This window comes from Coenobita brevimanus, chromosome 3, assembly GCF_032717465.1.
Source record: "Coenobita brevimanus isolate Jiangsu-jjx chromosome 3, ASM3271746v2, whole genome shotgun sequence".
Taxonomy (NCBI): Eukaryota; Metazoa; Arthropoda; class Malacostraca; order Decapoda; family Coenobitidae; genus Coenobita; species Coenobita brevimanus.
Window position 1 is genome coordinate 15,492,731 of NC_136956.1, and position 14,226 is coordinate 15,506,956.

Consider the following 14,226-nt stretch of genomic DNA (forward strand, 5'->3'; position numbering starts at 1 on the left):
GGTATTACATACACTCAGTGCTCGAGGCTCTCAAAGCAAGAAGGAAACCTTCAGGTGGAGACCTTCAGGTAGAACTGCCCCTCACATGTACAGTTCCCTAACTCTGGAAAAAAAAAAAATAAAGTCCTAACTGTGAGAGCTCATTTTCCCTAACTAAGCCTAACAATCTAACCTAAAGAAAAAAAAGAATCAAGGTAAGGCAAGAACGACGGTCTATACACCGAGGTGCACTCGATTTGACAACATGCAGCTTCCAGGCCTCATCTCTCCAAAAGCTGGACATACCCTAAACAACTACCGAACCCTATTAATCCAAAATTACAACATCATAGGTACTGGTAGAAAAGACAAATACGCAGGTACAGTCCAGAGAAACCTGGAGGGGCACACCTGGCTCCATGTTCCCAGCAAGTTAAGGCAAGGACAAGACGTGTTCAGAGAGAGAAGAAAATGAGTATATACAATATATACACCATACATCCATCATCTACGAGTACTGCAACCTCTCAGGCGGTCTCCGGGATCTTACACTAGTCAAAAACTTGTGATCTACCGTACTCAATAAAGCATCTTTTTCAACATATCTTTCGAACTTTTCAGCTGCCCTACTCAAGATTGTGCCATCAAACACATTTTGTAACTCATAGGCTCTACTCTGATCGATAACTATGACAATCTTGTAAGGACCCTGCCATTTTCTATTTAGCTTTGATGCCGTACCAGGCAAGCACTCTTCGACATAGATCCAAACTAATTCACCTGCTTCTAGAGTCATTACTACGTGCCTCATTTGCCTTGTTAAGGTATCCTACTGTCATCCGACGTTGTGTCTCCTTGAGCATCCGTTTGACATCTATTTTCTCTATACAGTCTTCATCAGTGGGCAACTGCAAATCTCCTACCTCGCGATTTGGATGACGACCATAAAAAGCAAAGAACGGTGATGTACCTAGGGACTTATGCACTGCTTCGTTCAATGCTTTCTCAGTGTCGCACAGGTGCATAGGCCACGTATTCGGGTGTTCTTGGCTCAAGATTGCCAGTACTGTCTTTAAGGTCGTATGTGCTCTCTCAATAACTGAATTTCCTCGGGGGTGGTAGGGTAGACAGAATCCTTGCTTAATCCCGGCTCTCCTACAAAAATCTCTAAACTCTGCACTGGTGAATTCTCCTCCATTGTCCATGATGACTACCTGCAGCTTGCCATACCTACAGATGTTCTTCTTAAATTCTTCAGCTATGGCTTTGGTGGATTTTGTACGAAGGGGGTAGATACGTAGGTACCTAGAAAAATGGTATATCACAGTGAGACAATACATGTGACCACTCCTACTATTATGCAAATCTATGAGATCTATCACAACTCTCTGACCATTATCATCTACTGGTGGCAATTCCTTAAAATGGTGCACAATCTTTCCGTGACCCTTGAACTGCTGACATGACTTGCATGATTTAACAAAATGTCGCACATCGGTCAGTAGAGACGGCCAATAGAAAAACGTCTTACCTTGGCTACCGTCTCGCGTTCTCCTAGGTGTGAAGGGTTATGAACAATTGAACAGGCAATAGCAACTAACCCCTAATACGCGGCCATCAACAGCCGACCCCTCCCGGGTGGCGGCGTTCGATCGTGGTCTGAGTACCTGTAGGAAAATATTAGCCAAAAATCAGATATTAAACCTAGAACATTATACTTGGTATAGAAGATAGTACTTACGTTCAGCTTTCTCCAGAGACAGGGGTTGAGCCTTCAAGGACTACCCAAGGACTTGTGGACACTTGCAAAGTTGGGTAACAAAATCTTCACTTTCACACCTCCAGCAACCCGGTTTCCCCTCTACCACAGCCTCATTCTGTCACAGTAAACTTTATACTACAACGTACAGGTAGTTTGGAATCCGTATTTGTACAATAAGCACTGAAAATAAGGCTAAAATCAACGAAGCATACGGCTGACATGCAGTGCGGCGGCGGTGTTCCCGTCACTCAACAAACATTTCCATTTTCACAGCTAAAAACACGTATACTACATTATTTTCAATCATATTACTACCCAAAAGATCACCGCAGTGCTCTTTTTATTCTGCCTTATGCCCGTCACTTTATTCTCGTTCCTGTCGGTCGCTCGCACTGACTTGGAAGAGCTAGAACTCGCCATAATGTCACTTTGAAAGCCTGCGGTAAACTGACACTAAACAGGGGCAAACCGTGCGAAAAAAAGCTAGTGTTACAAGTGGGGAAACAAGCGTTTCCTATTAGCATAAACTGCTTGTGAGAGGAGAGCGCAGATTTACAGTTCTGAGCAGTCAGAGCACTGCCATGTATCACAGCCAGGCTGGCCGGGCTGTGATAGGGGGGGAGAGGGGAAAAACGCGATACTTGGCAACAATGGAGGTCAGTAGTACAAAGGTAAAGTATGCTAATTGTAGCTAAAGGATAGTGGTACTGATAGACAATACCAGCTGGAACATCCTTGCCTGCATTTATTCAAAATTAACTCGAATCCAAACGCGACTCTCTGCCATTATGTCCTTTTCGGCGAGCGTCGCAAACGCGACGCTCTGCGTTTTAGAGGCTAAAGTCTTGGGTATTACTAGGCACAACCTCGACTTTCCCATTTCTTCTCTTGCACATACAGAATCTCTTCGTTCATTTTGAAAGCGTAAATGGGACGATTACCAGACAACTTCGAGGGTAACTGACCTTCTTCTAAATACTGAATTACCTGCCTTCACCTTGGGTCTGCTCTCTGGGCTTCCCGCACCTTGTCTACCGTTAGACCCAGCCACCGAAATTCTGCATTAGACTGAGTTACATCTGAGGCCTCCTCGATTGCTCCTATTGGTCTGCTCAAAGCATCTGGGACATAATGATTCACACCCTTTTTATACTTTATCACAAAATCGTAGTCTCTCATCTCCAACAAATAACGCGACATACGTGGGCATTTAGTCTTTTTCTTAAAGATGGTGGTTAATGGTCTATGGTCAGTGATGATTGAAAAGGGTTTGCACCATAAATAGCGGCTGAAAAATCTACATTCACTCACTACGGCCATAGCTTCCTTGTCTGTTACTGAGTATCTTTTCTCTGTTGGGGTAAGTTTCTTTGAAAAGTATCCAATAGGTCTCAGATCTTTCTCGCCCTCCAGCTGCATAAGAGCTGCGCCAATGTGCGAGTCGCTAGCATCTGTGTGTAATTCGAACGGTTTAGTTAAATCTGCCTTTACTAGTACTGGAGCTGACATTAACTTTTGTTTAAGAATCAAGAATGCATTCTCACACTCCTCTGACCATTCAAATTTTGCGTCCTTCCTAAGCAAATTAGTGAGAAGACTGGCAACGACAGCAAAGTCAGGAATGTGTTTGCAATAAAAGTTACACATGCCCACAAAGCGTCTCACTTCCTTGGCCTTCGTTGGTCGTGACATCTGTTCAATGGCTTCGAGATTCTTACTGTCAAGACGTACTCCTTTCTCTGACACTACATGTCCCAAGAACTTAATTTCTCGCTTTATGAAAGCGTCTCACTTCCTTGGCCTTCGTTGGTCGTGACATCTGCTCAATGGCTTCGAGATTCTTACTGTCAGGACGTACTCCTTTCTCTGACACTACATGTCCCAAGAACTTAATTTCTCGCTTTATGAAAGAGCATTTACTAATATTCAGCTTCATTCTGAACTCGGTTAATCTTCCAAAGATAATCTTCAGTCGGTCTAGCATCTGATCGAAAGAGTCTGCCCAAATCACAACATCGTCTAGGTAGTTACGGCACCAACCTTCTCTAATTAAAGGGGCTAACACTTGCTGCATTTTCCTCGTGAAAATTGCTGGACTCACAGACAATCCGAAAGGTAAGCACTTGTATCTGAACAAATTAACTCCATCAGAAAAAGTTGTCAAGTCTCGAGAGCTTTCATCCAACTGAACTTGGAGGTTGGCGTCTTTCATATCAAGAGTGCAGTAAAACTTTTTCCCAGCTCTTTCCTCTACTACTTTGTCTAATTGGGGTAGGGGGTGGATATCTATCTTGACCTTCTTATTAAGAGCCCGATAATCAATACACATCCTTTTTCTGCCGTCCGGCTTGCTGACTAAGACTATGGGGGCTAAATATGCAGCGTTCGATTCCTCATTCTCATCCTTTTCAATCATCTCGTCAATCATCTCGGAAATTATCTTCCTTGCTTGCTTAGGATGCCGATACAAGGGCATACACACGGGTTCAGAGTCGATAGTATCAATGTGGGCTTCAGGTACTTTAAGGGTGCCAATTTCCTTCGGACCAAGAATGAACAGTGCATTATTATCCAATATCAACTCTCTCAATTTGTCCCTCTGTGACTGAGACAAATGTGTCCACTTCAACTCTCTGAGAATTGAATTAAGCGCAGCACTCGTTCACTCCCATCCTGTGCCTGATCCATGTGTGGTAACAATGTATTATTGACCCGAACTACTGGTGCCACAAGGTCACCATCTGCCTCGTATACTGGTTGCACTAATTCAAGTGACTTCTGTCCTGTTCCTTGGGGCTAAGATAAGTAATATTCGACTTGTCAACATGGTACGTCCCCAACACTTGTCCTGGGTTTAGCTTCACTGGTCCCTTGGTTACATTGGCAATAGGTAAATAGCATGTCCCATTCTCACTAACTCTCACGCAACAATTTGGTGCTAATGAAGCTTTATCCCTGGCCTTCTGAAATTTACTGACATGTAAGACATCTCTGGGTTTTCTGTCTTTTAACGCAATGGGTACTGACATCAATGTCTGTGCAGGTACCACGGTCCTACACTTCACTTGTACTAGCTCTCCTTCCGCCTTTCTCATATGGTTATTCTGGAACATTATTCTGTTCACTGTCTGGCAAAGCTTATTTCGGACCTCGTACTGCTGACCACCCCAATGCATTACCTGACCTTCTCCATCCCAAGTGAAAATCGCCCTACCAATTAAGTCCGCACCCATAAGCATTTCGGTTGACAAATAATAGTCTGGGACCACTACAAATCGCTGCACTATGCTTGTCTCGGGGGCAATATGCACTACCAACGAAACCTGGCCAACAACAGTTAACTTATGGTTGGATACTGAATGCAATGAACTTCGGTACTTGCTAATCTTTAATCTTAATCTATTTGCTGTACTTTCTTTCATCAATGTTGCTACACTACCAGTATCTACAAAAGCTGAAACCTGATACTGTCCCAAAATCAAGCGTATCACTGCAGTGTCTACTTCACCTCGAACTTTTTGGCCTTCCTCCACCTCACCATCTGAAGGTTCTGACAGCCCTCATTCTGTTCTACATCCTGTACACTACACACAACATGACTGGCAGCCTGCGTTACCTCAGGGGCCTCTAGTCATTCCCTAGGCGGCTGGGAGTCTGGGTGTAACCGAGAATCCTGCTGTGGGAGGGAACTAGCTGTTGCGGGAGGCGTACTTGGCACGCTTCTCTCCTGTTTTCTAAAGTTAGGTCTACCAGGGCATCCCTCATGTCCCCTTCTAGAGTTCGCTTTCAAGCAATCAAAACAACTTCCTCGCTCTGGTTTCCTTGGACAACTCACCCGGTCATGTTTACTGCCATTTGAACACCACCCATAAGGCCACATTGTAGGTCTAGGTTTAAAGGATTCCTGATGTATGGGTACTTGAGTCACTGGATGAGCGTTGTCTCTAACAACTGGAGGTGTGATTCTAGTAGGGGTTGGAACATTATCAACAGACCCTTGTTCATCCACAACTTTTGCCACTCTACGCCACTGTCTATAACGCCTATCTCTCTCTAATTCTGAAATAAAGGTCTCCTCCATTCCCAGATCTTTAAACAACTCTAATCGTTCCCTAACTTCCTGTGGTACATTACGTAACACAGTTTTCTTCCACAACTGTTCCACATTGGGAGGGTTAATATGGGGATGTTCTCTGCAGACTGCCCTGAAATTACTCCTGAAGTGTCTAACAAATCTCTTAGGCGGATCCTCAAAGTTATACTCCATTTGGGCTAGCTCACGGAATGCATCAGCGATCCCTTCGGGACCTCTGAATTCACAGTACAACAATGTCTTAATGTCCCCATAAGTACCACCAGCCTCACATAAGCTTAACTCTCCTAGAACATATGTACGCAACTCTGTGTCCATACGAGTAAGCGCTACTGCCTTCCGCTGTTCTAAGTTAGCAGTCACTGACTCCACGTGCATTAAAAAGTGATCCACCAAGGTCCTAGTATGTAGACCATACATTTCACTCATCTTTAGAACATCAACATCCTTACACTCTAGTACTACCGAATTTCTCTGATAGCTCTGCATACCTCTTACAGGCAAATTTGACCACTGTGGAGTTGACTGCCTAAATGGATTACCAGACTTAATGGGAGTATACTGTGATGGACCTCTAATCTTGGTTAGGGTGAGTCCGGGTGGGCCTAACATCTCCTCCAACGTTCTAATACGCTCAAAACACTCATCAATTGCGAAGAGTTCCTGCTTCACCTCTACTCCCTCAGGCATCTCAGCCTCCATGTCAATTTTTCAACACGGGACTCCATCATGAATTATACAAACGTGAGCAACCTGAGGAGGTGAATGCTCAACTACGAAAATGCCCTAACTGCAACTTAAGCAACCCCAGGAGGTGAATGCTCAGCTGCAACACCAAAATAGTACACACTACAAATACACATACCTTATAATTCTACACATAATGCTAAGTACATATACCTTTGAGAACTGGGGGATGAGCTATTACTTTAATTTCAAGTTAAAATACCCTCACATTAATAGGTCATCCGACCGCTGTGCCACCACTTGTACTGTCACCTCTGCGATCCAGACTTTTACATGGTCAAAAGGGGCAGAAAACAAGTCACTATTGATGACCAATGTGTGCTGGAACGGTCGGGAACTCAGGTTGATGGAGACTCTCCCCCATTAGCGGCCTCTTCGGTTGCGTTTATTACATTTCAAGTGGCCAAGTTAAGAGTGGTAGCATGTCAAAATGACTGGGCCAGTCTCCAACTAGGCCAACCCAAGCCCTGACTTAGCAGTTTCCCAGAATGCTTCTAAGTTGCACATTAATAAACAACTATGGTCCTTTCGCAGCAAGAAGTCCGTTCAGGGTGTGGCAGAAGTTGGGATTTCACCGAGTGCGACGTTGCCAATTTGACCACCAATTATCGGATTATCACTGTCTCCCTACCTACCCCCATCCCACCTGTTTCTCTCTCTCTCTCTCTCTCTCTCTCTCTCTCTCTCTCTCTCTATATATATATATATATATATATATATATATATATATATATATATATGTATAAATTTATTATTTATTTTCAACTTTTTTTCCACACTACCTATGAGGTAAAAGTCTAGGCACGTTTTATTTTTAAAAGGTTTCCCCTGTAGGCCTAATCTTCTCTCTGACCCTGGGTCTCTCGCCGACCTCGGCGTGGCAACATGGGAAAAAAGCACTGCCACATGTCATAGAATTCATTCAAATCGTTGTTATAATTCTAAAAAGTGATACTCCGTGTATGATATAGCTTCCTTTATTATAAACAGAATATAAAAAACAATTTCAAATAGCACATAGATGGGAAATAAGAGAGAGAGAGGCATGTACTACGGTTGATTTGGCAGCATCGCTAGAGGTGATTCACCAGGTGGGCCCCACCCTGAAAGGACTTCTTGCGGTGAAAGGACCATAGGTAAGCTCTATACCACCAGTTCTCAAGGGTTATACAAACAATAAAGTTCGAGTGGGAGGGAATGTGTATTAACAAGACCGTAAAGTAGAAATCTTCCCCAGCTACTTGCTTTACAGATTAAACATGAATCAGTTGGCACATTGTTCGAAAAATATATCTCTATATGGTCCTAATATCAAATCCACAAAACTTAGCTCCTCTGTCCAAGTCCAATGTGTTTCTTCATAATCGTCCCTCTGAGCACAAATTTCACTGGTCCAGTCCTATGCCACTCCCGACCTTAACTTCCACACTGGGACCTTGATCTCAAGACTTGAACTTCGACCTCCACACTTGGATTTTGACTCACTCACTGGTACTTCGACCTCCACGCCTGGACTTGAACTCACTGGTACTTAGACCTCCACACTTGGACCCACTAGAAGTTAATATGAATAATGAATAACTATTCTCCCCAATGCAAGTAATTCCTTCACATGATCAAGAAAGTCTCATAATAAAGAAACATGAGTTACAACACTCGGCATCTCAAGTAATAACAGAATAACACATGGCACTACAGACACACAGGTCTGCTCAAAATAATACTTATTGTAGGGATAACATGGAAGAAAAGGTACTATAACAAATACAGTAAGCATGAATAACTGTAACTCTAACCATGAAAATCATCACTGCATCAATATCATTGTGCCTCACAAAGTAAGTATGTGAATATTTACTCACAACATAGCCCTAATAAGTACTGAATTGCAAAGTCATTTCAACACAATAATAAATAATTCACAGTCCCAAGGCACCTGATACTTGGCCTACAAAAATCACACATTTATCTGAGGCTCAGACAGAACTAGCTAGCATTCTCGTATTCAGTTACACTCTAAATAATAATATAAAGTACAGTACACAAAAATTTGGGAAATACCTCACTATTCAGCTAAAAAATGTAGGGGAGGTGAGCAGGAACACAGGACTCGCTTCTCCAAAGGCTAATGGTGTCACCGTTACACTTCCTGAGGAATGACAACACTCCAATTCTACCCCGAGTCTATTTCTCTGTTACGTTACTATTACAGAATTCCTTGGGGGGGGGGAGGACAACAGTACCGACCATCTGCCACCTACCACGGCCGGTGAGCGAGTGAAACACGCCAAAACTGCGTGGTGCAAATGGGGGGGGGATGACGGCTTATGTAATTTAACATTTTTATTATTACAGACTCGAGATAGACTCATTGTGATGTCTTTCCCCTTACAATCGATTACCCATTGAAAATGACATTCTCTAGTTATAATAACTACTCAGCAACATCTCTCTCTTTATACCCTTACATCGAAAAACAGTTAAAATTATCGTGCTTTACATCACTTTGCACACGCATACATTATGCTGGATCACGTGACCAAAGGCACATGTTCCCATCCACTCGAGATTTTATATTATAAAGAGACTTAATATTAGTAAATTACAGTAGGAAAAAAAAATTACTTAGCAACTAGGTTACTTAATCTATGTTCTGGTCACGTCTGCATGGTAACAGCCATGCCCCGGCCATATTCTCACTAAACTGAACTTTTGGTCATATAAATTGCTCTAGATACAACTCATTATCATTTCCGGGCACTACACACCCTGATTGATTTCACAGGTACAATTGGCAGGTGGAGCAGTTTTGCTGTGCAGGTACAGCGATAGGTGGAACAGTTTTGCCCTGTGGGTCAGCTGATTGTCTCTGCCACATGCTGCTTCCTCTTCTCTACCCTCGGCATGTCCATTTGCTATTAATTTGTGTCATGTCATTTTACACACAGGTACAGTTACATTACAACTGTTATACCTACACCATGTATCACATACGCAGTGCTACTTGACAATTACAGTGGGCTCGCACAGTATGTGAGTGACCAAAAGTAATAACCAAAAACACCTTGATTGCACGGGTTTAGCCCACAATACACAAGGCAAAGGCAAGGAGAGGCACAAAAACGTCATTTTGCCTTACTACGTGACCCCCACCCCTGCCCAATGCTCCCGATGCAGAGGCTGAGGCCAGGCAGTATCAACTTGAGGAGCCTTGTGTGATGGAGCATGGCACAGAACTGTCTATATCAAGGATATGCAAGATTCTTGATGCCGTGGATAAGCTCAAAGAAGTGAAGGAACACAAAATCAACAACCAAAGAATGGAGGAGGTTCTTGCTGGTATCGACAAAGCCTTCTGCTTCTACACAGACAGGCACAGGCAAAAAATTAACAGGAGGAGGCAGATGATCATAACAAGTTACACATGGCGGCCTCAAGAAAGTGCAAGTGAGGAACCAGATACATCGTCTGGTCCTGTTCCTGTAGAGGAAGAAATATGTGTCAACATTGGGCTTAGAGAGGTTTTTGGCTGAAGTGAACGGCCATACCACGTTGAGTACACCACCTCCTGTCCGATCAGCGAAGTCAAGCAACGTTGGGTCTGGTTAATACTTGGATGGGTGACCGCCTAGGAACACCAGATGCTGTTGGCATAACGTTCTCCCTACGTGTCAAGTGGGGTTGGTGGAGGATTAGTGCCCCTTCCTGTAAAACAATTAACTCTAAGCCCTTGGCCACCCCGTTTGGGATGCATGGCATCTGACAATGAATGAATGAATGAATGACTCAGTTAGAGGCTCATGGGGAAGGTGCTCAAGAGGAGTTTGAGGAAGGAAGTGCTGGTGCAGCAGGGGGTGTGGTGGGGGGTGCAGCACACAAGTGTTGCCGAGCCTCAGAACCCTTGTTATTTAAGTCCACCAGGCCTGTTGTCCACTATTGTTAAGGTGATTTATCATATTTTTGTTATTGTAGCTATATCTGTGGTATATGTGTGAAAAATTTTCCCTTTATTATGTCCCTAATGGTTAAAAAATGTCAAGGTATGAGAGGGGTACCTCCCATATGTAATTTTCCTCACAAGATTAAGTATTCAGTGTGCAATTTCAGTGTGCAAGGACCAGGACCGCCCATCCACTCGCCTAGTGTGTGAGCCCACTGTACTTGTTAACCCCTACACCGCGGGCTTGTTTACCAATTACTTGCGTGTGCCGCGGGGTTATTTGGGCTCCGACAGACTCTCAAAAAATATTTGCCAAAAATCAGTTATTAGTCCTAGAATAATAAAATTACATATGCTTATGGCACATACGTTCAGCTTTCTCCTGGAATGATTGTTGAGCCTTCGTCGGTTACCGTAGGACTTGTGGAGACCTCTGAAGTAGGGTAACGAAGTCTCCACTTTACACTTCCCGACAACCCGTAATATGATTACCACAGCCAGATACAAACACTATAAACACTATTCTACAATTTTCAAGTAGTTTGGGATCCATACTAAAAAAAAAAACACTGTGAAAGCAATGGAAATTACGAGCGCGTCTGATCGTCGCACTGGCACTAGTTCGCTCATGGTAGTCTGTCATTTATTATTCATAAAACCCCTCACACTTTATATTTCTATTACTATATAACACTTATATATATCTACAGTCTTTATCCATAAGTTTCCTTCAGTAGTATTAGTTTATTGTCACTGTAGGGATTCAATTTCTTTCAGTAAAATACGTAGCATTCACTTTCTCGTCCTGTATACTGGCATTGAGAGTGAATGTCACTTTCATCTTCACTCTCATAACTCATAGCATTCAGACATGCTAGAGTGAAACTTTCACTTTCATTACTCCTAGGGTATATACTCGTATTCTTATAATACTACTCATTTACATTTCTATTTACGTTCTCTATTTTATTTACGTTATTTACATTTCTATTTTATTTACAGTGTTATGCACTGTCATTTGAAATAACTTATAAAACTATTTTCCATTGTTCACGTATATTTACATTCATTACTTTCACTTGCTGTTTACACATTATTTACACATTATTTACAATTCCACTTGCACTGTTTTACTCAATAGAAAGATCGTAGTCACTCTTTTATCAATTGTCAGCCCTTTACCTCTTTCCACACGAGGTTTAGTAGGGGGTAAAGGTCACAGAGCCATTTGCATGGGGGTGAAAAAAGGCCTTGAAGTCAGCAAGATGAAACATACGTCCTCTCACTTCGGAAGATGAGAGTACACTGATAACGCAGGGGCCAGGCCAGCTAGCCTAGAGGCCTGCTTTAGGGGTTATTCAAAGTTACCAATATTACTTCTTGAAACAGCTAAGTCTAGCACTGATATGATTGGCAGGAAATCTAGACAATACATTATAAATTTGGTAGTTCCAGGTGAATGTAAATATCATTTAGGGTTCTCCCTTCCCTCCTTACATGTATATTTATTACGAAAATAGATTAGAGGCCTACTTAGGAGATATATAATCAGAGCTACCAATGTTAAATCTTGAAACAGCTTTGTGTAGCACTGATATGATTGGCAGGAAATCTAGACAATACATTATAAATTAGGTAGTTCCAGGTGAATGTAAATATCACTTAGGCTTCTCCCTTCTCTCCTTTCATGTATATTTATTACGAAAATAGATTATACGGCATATTTCAAGGGGAAAAAAACAGCGAAAATTAGCGAACGAGTGCACGTGAGGTGTTGTCAGGTGATAATTAGCCAATTCCAGGTGTATGGCACTCTCACTCACCTGATTTCTTTCTTGTATATATTATTTGGTATAAGAATACGACATAGGGCTTATTTCAATGGATGAAATCAGTGAAAAATTCCAGGGAAGATTTACTTAGCGTAGCATGGCCGGGCAGGCGAGAGGATAGGGTAATGGAGGGGGGGTAGGGAGGGGAGTCAAGAACGGGGAGAAATGGCTAAATTGTCAACAATGGATGGGAGTACAGATGAGATTAGGCGTGCTGACTAGTGTTGGACATTGTCAGTACTGATAGATGATACAAGCCCCCACTTGAAAGCCCGGGTGAATTCAAAATAACACAGAATCACAAAAGCGACGCCCCGCGGTATGATCCCTTGCTCCCAAGCGTCACGAAAGTGACGCCCCGCGGTTAAGGGGTTAATGTAGCAAACTTTCACTCAATTTGACATAAGTACAGGATATTTCACAGCCGTTACAGAGTTTTTTTTCCATCAAGCTTGCTACTATTAACCCTTTCGATACTTAGGGTAGCGGTGCAAAAGTCACCTGCTCGTTACTGGATGACGCAGGCTGCGTCGAACCTAATCTCACCTGCTTATTACTGGACGACGCAAGCTGTGTTGAACAAAATTGCCCCTTGTTTTTTTTTGCTTTAGAATTTTTTTTGTCCATTCCTGAATGCACCAAGGAGTGTGCTGCATCTCAGTGTATTGTTCCGCGTGCCGCACCCATGACCAGCCCTCCCCCGCGTCCTTTGTCCGCCCCAGTGTCATGAGCCTTGGCCTTGACTGTGTCTTTAACCCGCCCCGTCCCGACCACTTTTCGACCACTGGTACCCCCCAATCCCGACCATTATTCGACCTTTTTTTTTTTTGCTTAAACTTTCGCTTTTGGTCAGAAACAATGGTCGGTGGCAAAGAAATTGGTCCCCGGGGTCCCTAATTAGCTTAACCAGGTATGCCTTGGTCCCACCTGGCCCCGTGTTCTCCCTAGGCGGTCTGAGCCTCAAACGTTTTCTATGGTATTATACGTCTGGGAAACCAATGAAAGTAAGTAGAAATGAATTTATTACAAACATAAAAACATGTGATAAAAGAGTATATTGGATTTTATACAAAAATTGAGCAGAAATAAGCATTGTACCATCGTGCGAAACGAGCAAAATCGGCCAACTTGGTCACGATGAATCGCTAACATTCTAAAATCATGATACATATAATTTTTTTTACTTACATAATACTTCTACAATAACATTATACCATTTTACATTTTATTGAACTGTTTTTACGTATTCACAGGCCTTTTGATAACATTTAGTGTAATGTTAGTGCTTATTTACGTAGTGAGTGAACTCGCTGTGACTGTTGTTTCAACTCGTATTGTGCTTTTTCTACTTACATAATACTTTTCTAATATTATTATACACTTTTCAACTTTATAGAACTGTTTTGAGATCATTTCAGGCCTTACATAAATATATAGCGTAATAATAGCACATAATAACACACACGGTGAAGTCGCTATGACAACTATTTCAACTTACAACCTATTTTTGTACTTATATAATAATTCTCCACTAACATTGCACATGTTTACACTTGATATAATTGATATCACATCATTTCTGAACTTACGATGGAACTCAGCATCATATTTGCGTGTACTTACACAGGGAGTGTTATCGCGATATCATTTGTTTCATCTTACACTAGTATTCAACTTATAAAATACCTTACTACTAACATTACAACATCTTCCACTGTATATAATTCCTATCACATACTTACTGACCAGAATGTGGGTGTACTCGTGACATCAATTATGACAACTTACACTAATGTTCAACTTATACGTTTTATTCATGCTAACATTACACCCGTTTCCACTTTATTTCCTTGCTATCACATATTTACTGACC

General features: G+C 42.3%; 1 pseudogene; it reads left to right on the forward strand.

Annotated features, from left to right (window-relative positions):
• Positions 1-10,115: 10,115 nt before the first annotated feature.
• On the forward strand, positions 10,116-10,234 carry LOC145394529 (5S ribosomal RNA; annotated as a pseudogene).
• Positions 10,235-14,226: the final 3,992 nt, after the last annotated feature.